Genomic DNA, 8,497 nt, shown 5'->3' with positions numbered 1-8,497 from the left:
CTGGACCCAGGCTATTACCTGGGGGCTCCTCATTGCCTCCCCTGGCCTTGGAATGTACGTTCCACCCACCATTCCCACACTAGGAGCTGTTTCAGGAACTTGGCCTTGAGAGGAGAGTAAGGTGTTATTGAAACCATCTGGACTGAACTCCATTAAGGCCTTCTATATACACTTTAAGATGCTGACAGATGAGTGCAGAGATCTACTTGTCTTGCAGTCACCCAAGACAAACCTTGTTAAGTTCCCTTGCTTTTTAAACCTGCCACCTTACCAGTCCAGAGCGGTCTTCCTCTTCCTTTGGTCTCCCCTTGTCCTCTGTGTTATGGGGTGCCAGGTTGAGAACCAACAAGCATTAAGTACATTCACAGTGTTGTATAACCTTGAAACCAACAGTTAACACTAAAAGTGTTTCAGTATTAGATCGTAGAATTGAAAAATATAGCTATAGGCTTTACCTAAATGTTTCAGTTGCTTTAGTTGTCACGTAGCTTATAGTCAAAGATTAAGAAAGTATGTTAGTCATGTTCTGAAGGCCTGCCTGTAAAGCAAGCTCCAGGAAAAATGTTTAAAAGCACATTTCACTTGAAATAATAGAAAAAATATAGCTAGTTAAGCACAAAACAATGATAGATTAAACTATGGCAATGGTCACAGATGTCTAGTTTCTGCTTTTCGCTTTAAAGATAACTTCACTGACACACAGTTTTGAGATATTTTGCAGAATCTTGGTTCTTCCTGCCCAGCAACCCCTTGTGCTCACAATAGAATTTGAAGTTGCTGATGTACTGTTTCTTTGTCAAGTAGAAGGAGATAACTCCAGGGTCACCAGGAGAATTTATGAGGAATACATGCCTTTAAGATAATTGCGACCAGCTGCTGATGCCCAGAAGTCTGGTTGCACACAAAATGTTATCTGTGACTGAAGAAACGCAGACTTTCCCCTCTGTTCCCTAAAACTCCCCCTCTCTTACTCCCTAGCCACATAAAAACTCCTTACTCTGGCTTTTGGGGGAAGACAGATTTGAGAGATCCTACTTTCCGGTCCTCCGGCTTTGGCCAAATCCTATAATTCTTAATCTCCCAGCACTGGTATCTCAGTGTTTGCCTTACTAGCATATCAGGCACAAGAACCTGAATTTTGGGAAGTGGTTCATTAACAACCATAACCTCCTTCAATCTCCAGAGCTTTTTCAGCTTCCCAAACAAACTCTGTACCCGTTAAACAATAACCCCCTGTTTCTCCCTCCTGCCAGCCCTTGACAACTGGCACTCTAATTTCTATTTCTATAAATTTGACTACTCTAAGTACCTTCTATAAGTGGAATTATACAATATTTGTCCTTTTGTGTCTGAGTTATTTCTCTTAGTATAATGTATTATAGGCTCATCCATACTGTAGCACATGTAAGAATTTACTTCCTTTTAAAAAATGAATAATATTCATTATATGTATTTGGTTGGTGCAAAAGTAATTGCAGTTTTTGCAATTGTTTTTATCCTTTTGCACCAACCTAATATACACTGTTTATCCATTAATAACATTTGGGTTATTTTCACCTTTGGGCTATTGTGAATAATGCTGCAATGAACATTCTTTCACTCTATTAAATTTTAAATACAAATGAAAATTCCAATTTGTCATATAAAATAACAGGATTGATGTAAATTAAGTTCTTTTTCTTTGCTTGATTAATCATTGTTCAATTTGAATCTATTCTTTCAATGTTCACCCCATGAAGACATTAGGAACCATCTCTAAGAACGTAGACATATGTAGCTAAGTACTGTGTGTTAAGACTTCCTGTATAATGGGTTTTCCAAATTAACTTGTTTCTGTAAGGATAAATAGTAAAAAAAAAAATGTGCTTATTTCAAGATTCCATCTGTAGTATTAAAACTCATCAATGACCACAGAAATTATTTAGGACTTACATTAACCAACAGAAGATTTCTCAGGATAGGAGTGAAAGGTATGAGAGCAGGTCAGAAAAATCTAGTTACTCTTCTGGCAGAACCAAGACAGAGCTAAAAAACTGCAGAAGGGAGAGGTGATCACCAAAGACCATTAAAGAGAAATGGTCAGATCAATGTTACTGTTGATGAGATGGGCAAAAGATGATAATCAAAAATGGCAATAGATTTCCACCTCTATCCAAGATCTGTTAATGAGCTGGATTCATCCTCCTACATGGATGAACTAGAAAACACTGGCCAAAATATATGAAACAAATTTCTTAAGGTATTGAACATCAAGCAGTAAGGGATAGTGATCCCTGGACTTGGGAAACAAACTGGTTAATTTGACTGTTGATAAAATGGGCAGGGCAAAGGATGATATTGTCAAAAAAGTGGCATGAGATTTCAGAGGTTGGAATATGGGATAGGTCATGTGCTATCAAAAAAGATGGAGGCACTTATACAAGCAAGACTGGGAAGACAGATAAAGGGTAATGCTTTTTTAGTTTGGGTTTGTTTTCTTTTTTCCTGGGTTTTGTTTTTGTAAACTCCTGGGCACATTCTTCAAGTTTAGGAGTCAGATGGAGAGACCATCAAATCAATGCAATTTGTGGTCAAAGACCAGTAAATCCAGGCCCAGAAAAGACAAATTTAAAACTGATACAGAGACTGTTGACAACTGTACTTTTAAAAGGATATGAGTTCGGCAAGGAAGCTCAAACCAAAGCAACTGATTGTTAAAATGGGCTCATTTTCACTAGAGAGTCCTCAAAATGCATTTCATTCTATCTCATGCTAGGTCTTTATAACTCAAACTGTAGTGAAAGAGTGGCAATTGTCCACTGAGTTGAGGCAGTGAATAACACAGCTTGAATCCCAGCATGCCTTCAATGTCCCAAATAATAGAAGTGAAAAGCAGATGTTAAGAAAGAGTCCTCATTTGTTCTTGTTTGCGAGGTATTTTCTTCTTACCATTACCAGTGACCTAAGTAAGAAGAAATTTAACAAGCTATTAAAATTACTCAAATATTCCTACAAGAAAATTTCTTTAGTTTCAGCATGAACATATAGGCACCCCTTGCCACTAAATGTGCTCATGTCTTTATGGCTTTCATTTGTTCATTTATAGCTGGGATTTCTGCCAAGCTTTTAGTAAAATAAGACATGTTTATGACTAAGGCCGAATTTCACAGCTTCAAAAATACTTCAACTAGATACTTAAGAAACTTGATATCTGAAGCTAGATACCCGAGAAATATGCCTCTATGGAACTTGACAAGTGAAGATTTACTTTCTAACCTTTTAGTGTGTCCAGTGTGGGTATAGAAAGAGAGTCTGAGCTCAGGCTTGACAGCCGTGAACACTCCATGTCACAAAGGCCAGCATCAAGCTCTGCTATAACTACACTGGCTGGCTGGCCAGGACTGTCACGATAAAATCCCAGTGGCTTTCATGCTGCAGAATTTAGAATTTAAAGGCCATTTAAGAGAACGAACATCTGGAGAGAGTGGCACAGAGTATGCCAAGAATTCTAAGAACTTTTTTCTCTTTTAACTTTTCCACAGCCTTCATGAGACAGCAGTATGAAAAGAGCACTTCTAAGTTGGCCACAGGCTTTGGCCTGCGTGCTTTGGCAGGGAAGCAGTGCTGTTCTCTGAAGAGGACTTCGGTAAGTCATCCAACTAGGAATATATCTGATTGTCCTTTTTTTTTTTCTTCTTCTTTTGACCCAACAAAGAACAAATGGAGGTTCTTTGAAAAGGAAGTAAGAAGATGTGACTTCACTCTAAATGATGGAAGCATGTGAGTGTTTTGTTTTAAGCGGTAGTCTTCCTTAGCAAGTGAACCATAGATGACCTCTTAGAGAGTATAAAAATCAAGAGGCACCGGTGTTAAATTATCAAGAAAAATCAGTACCCCTGGTAGGGTTTATAAATGAGGTAAATGTTGCTTGGGAAGATGCGGCTATGAGAAAAGGAAAATTTAAGTAGAGACATGGGAATAGTAGTAGTTTTGTTAAGTGTCCATAGAGGTAGCTCGGATTTGTGGTGTTTCTTGGGCACCATCAGTACACTATGAAGGTTTAAAGAAAAGAACTGAGTATAAGCTTTGGAAGCCAAACAAACAAACAAACCAACAAGCAAACAAATGATTTAAAAAAGAGTACAGACATCTGTTTTTGCCGTGGTACCATTGAGCTTGCTGACTTAATGCAAATGACAGAACGTTGCTAGGCAATGCATGTCCCCATGCCAGTCAGGTAACTCTATAATTCTTTGTAGAGTACCTTTCTCTGCTTTCTGAGACTATGTCTTGTATTTTATTGTTCAAGGATGCATCATAATTCATTGCTGCATTTTTCCTTTCTTCTTTTTTTTTTAACCATTTAAGACTATAGTATCTGAAATTTATGGACTTTTCTTTTGAATTAACTGTGCATACTGTTGTCATAATTGGACTGTGAAGTCTCTTGGAAAGAAGATGGAGAGATGTAGATATCAGAGATGATTTTCAGAAGCTGATTAGGGAAATGGGGGTTAACACTGATGCTAATGCAATTTATGTGCAGATCTCCTCCGAACACATGTTTCTGGCATCCTCCAAGGTCACATGGTCTCCATATTGAAGAATTGGTCAATTTCATCTAAATAGTCACAATTATATGTGTAGAATTGTTCATCTATCCCCTAATTACCTTTTAGGTGCCTGCAGAGTCTTTAGTGATAGCCCTGTTTTATTCCTGATACTGGTATTAGATTGGTGCAAAAGTAATTGCGGTTTTTGCAATTCTTTTTAACCTTGAAAACTGCAATTAACTTTTGCACCAACCTAATAATTTGTCTCTTCTCTTTTTTCTTTATCATTTTTACTAGACATTTATCAATTGTATTGGTATTTTCAAAGAACCAGCACTTTATTTCATTGATGATCTGTATATTTTTTCTGTTTCAATTGTATTGATTGTTTTCTCTTATTTCATTGCTTCTGCTTGCTTTGGGTTTATTTTGTTCTTCCTTTTCTACTTTCTTTATGTGGGAGCTTAGATTATTGATCTGAAACTTTTCCTTTTTCCTAACATATGCATGCTGTGCTATCAGTTTCTATCTTGTCCCTGCTTTACCTGTGTCCCACAAATTTTGATATGTGGTATTTTCATTTTTATTTATTATTTTTTAAAATTTCACTTGGGATTTCTTCTTTGACTCATTGATTGTTTAAAAGTATGCTGTTTAGTTTCCGGGTATTTGGAGATTTTTCTGTTATATTTAGTTATTTTTCCTTTGATTCCATTCAGGCCAGAGAACACTCTCTGTATGACTTCAGTTCTTTTAAAATTATTGATCTTTGTTTTATGTCCCAAGATGTACTTTAGCTTGGTATATGTTTTATGGACACTTGCAATAAATCTGTATTCTGCTCTTGTTAGATGATCTATTCTATATGTATATTGAGTACTTCCTACTGTTTGATGGCATTGTTGAGTTGTATAGATTTGATAATGTTCTGTCTAGTTATTCAGTCAATGATTATGAAAGGGATATTGAAGTTTCAAACTATAATTGTGTATTTTTTATTTCTCCTTTCCATTTTATCAGTGTTTGCTACACATTTTTTGAAGTTCTGTTGTTTGGTACATGCACATTTAAGATGCCATTTCTTCTTAATAGATTGATCCTTTTATCATTATTTAATGTACCTCTTAATCTCTGGTTATTTTCTTTTCTCTGAAATGTCCTTTATCTGATGTTACTAAAATCATTCCTTCTTACCTTTAGTCAATATTTTCATGACATATCTTTTCCCATCTTTTTAGTTTCAATTTGTATCAAATTATCTTTGAAGTGAGTTTTTTTTTAAATATATATTTCAGATATTTTTTATTTCTTCAAATTTATTGTTTATTAGGAATGATGGAAAAAGAAAACATAATTGAATCTCATCATTATCATGATCATCATGGAAATGGCTTTAGGAGAAAACTGGTCAGATGAATCTTATTGCTTCCCATTTTCAACCAGTAAAATAGTTGCCATTGATAAATAGACAGCCAACAGTCTGTCAAGAATTCTCAAGGTATGTTCCATAATACAACATGCCTGTTCAAAGGGGAGGAAAAGACTAGGAAATAACTTATGTGAACTTCTTGATTTCATCATACAAGACAAGCACAAAAGCACCACCCATGCCTCTGAGAACATTGGACCATGCACCCTAAAAAAAGCTTTGCCTCTTTCCTCACGAGCAATCCTCCTCCAGCAGTTTAGTGTGCTTGTGTTCGTGATACCAGTTCCTTTGCTTCCTGACTGCGTCACCATGTGGCGGTGCACAGTGTCAAATGGATAAGAAGTCAACCCAGCCATCGCCATGATGGACTGTGCAATCATCCAGCTGATGCAGATGTGAGTATTCTTGGGATCTGGAAGCATTCCCTTTGCAGTGTCATAGCTACTGAAGTAGGCAGCTCGGTAGATAATTGTACCCTGCACAGATACATTAAAGCCTTGGTACAGGCCCTTAATTCCATCAGATTTGTAGAGTTTAACCAGGCAGTCACCTTTGAATTCCCTTTCAGCTCCAGCTTTGCCCACATCAGCTGCTAGACGGGTTCCGGCAAAATCAAGAGGATACACAAAACACAAGGAGGTGGCCCCAGCAGCACCACCTGATGCCAAATGCCCAGCAAAGTAGCGCCAGAACTGGGTTCTCTTGTCCACACCACCCAGTAAGATCTGCTTGTATTTATCTTTGAAGGCAAAGTTGAGAGCCTGGGTAGGGAAGTATCTGATGCCACTGGTCAGGTTATCACGCCAGAAGGACAGGACTCCCTGCTCCTTGGGGATATGAACCATGAAGTCTATAATGCCCTTGCATTGCTTATCTGTGGTGATTTGCTTACTGGCATGCTGCAATTGCAGCAGCAGTTTGACCTGCTCAATGGACACTACTGCCATCTTGGAGATGGCCACGGCCACTCCACCTACCAGGAAGTCCTTGGTGAAGGACACAGCGGCATCTGTCATATTGAAAGGAAAGAAGACACAGGCAACTGAAAGACTGGGCTAGGAACTAGCTGGGACTCCAGGCTCTGGGCTGAAGTGAGTTTCTTGTATTCAGCATTCAGCTGGGTCGTGTTTTTTAATCCACTGTAGCAATTTGTTTTCTTTAATTGGTTTATTTAGATCATTTATATTTAATGTAATGATTTTTATGGGAGGGTTTAAATGTAGCATTTTATTTTTTTAATTCCTCAGTTCATTCCATTTTCTATTTCTGTTTTCTTTTACCGCCTATCTGTAGGTTACTTGATCATTTATTGGATTTTAATTTTAATTTATTGATAGTGGTTTTGAGTGTTTATCTTTATACAGTTTCTTTAGTCATTGCTCTAGGAATCACGTTACATTTGTATAACTTATCACAGTCTACTGGTGTTATTGTTTTACCAGTTTGAGTATAGACATCTTACCTCCCTTTACCCTCCCCCACATATAACATGATTGTCAAAATTTCCTCTACATGCATTTAGAACCACATCAAAGTTTTATAACTTTCGATTCCACTGTCAAACATAATTTAGAAAAATCAAGAGGAAAAGGAAGATTTATTACATTTACTCATATTTTTTGCTTATCATTCACTTTCAACTTTTGTGATGTTCCAATGTTTCTTCTTTTATCATTTTTTTCTTTTAAAAACCTTATTTTAGGCACTCTTAGAGTAGGTATGCTGGTGGAAATTTTCTGATTTTATCATATTGTGGATTGAGAATGCTGCTTGTGTGCTGTTTGTAATAATATGAATGGGATGTCCGTGTGGTGTGTGCGTTTATGGCCTAAGGAAAAGATGATTAAGTTTCGTGAATTTTCTGTGTGCAGTTGGAAATAAGATGAGTTCTTAATTCTCAGAATGCAATATTTATGTCCTTAAGGTCTACCTGATTTATTATGTTGTTGGGGTCTTCTGTGGACATATAATTTTTTTGGTTTACTTGATCTTTCTTTTTGAAAGGTATGCTAAAATCTCCTGTTGATACTTGGTTTCCTTTACTTCTGATATTTTCAGTTTTTATGTTTCTTATGAGTTTGGTTCTCCTGAGTTATTAGGTGCATAAACCTTAGTACTTGTTTTGTATTCATTGAGAATGTCACCTTTAACATTATAAAGTATTCTTACCTGTCTATTTTAATGTTTTGTTTGAGGTCTACCTTCTTAGGTATTAGGTTTAGGACCTTTGCTGTGTTTTTATTTGCATTTACATGTTTTATCCGTGCTGGCATTAAAATATATATATATATATATATATATATTAGTTGTCTTTTCTTTATACATGATAGTGTTATATTTTATTTTGTAAGTGAATCTTATTTTTTCTTCTTTAATTAGGAATGTTAAGCCTATTTTTTACATTGTTTAGTTATATACATGCATACATATGGTTTTGCACTGTGCCATTTATTTTATTCTCTGTTCCTCTCTCTCTCTCAAATATTTTGGATTTTTTTTTTTTTTGGTATATAGGAAAGTTTACACTTTTGCTCTA

At 36.4% G+C, this 8,497-nt stretch overlaps 1 pseudogene; it reads right to left on the bottom strand.

Moving 5' to 3' along the window:
• Window positions 1–5,897: 5,897 nt before the first annotated feature.
• Window positions 5,898–6,977, bottom strand: LOC109435276 (ADP/ATP translocase 2; annotated as a pseudogene).
• Window positions 6,978–8,497: the final 1,520 nt, after the last annotated feature.

This window comes from Rhinolophus sinicus, chromosome X, assembly GCF_036562045.2.
Source record: "Rhinolophus sinicus isolate RSC01 chromosome X, ASM3656204v1, whole genome shotgun sequence".
In the NCBI taxonomy this organism is placed as follows: Eukaryota; Metazoa; Chordata; class Mammalia; order Chiroptera; family Rhinolophidae; genus Rhinolophus; species Rhinolophus sinicus.
Note: the sequence above shows the minus strand (reverse complement) of the source record. Positions and strands in the feature narration are given on the sequence as shown.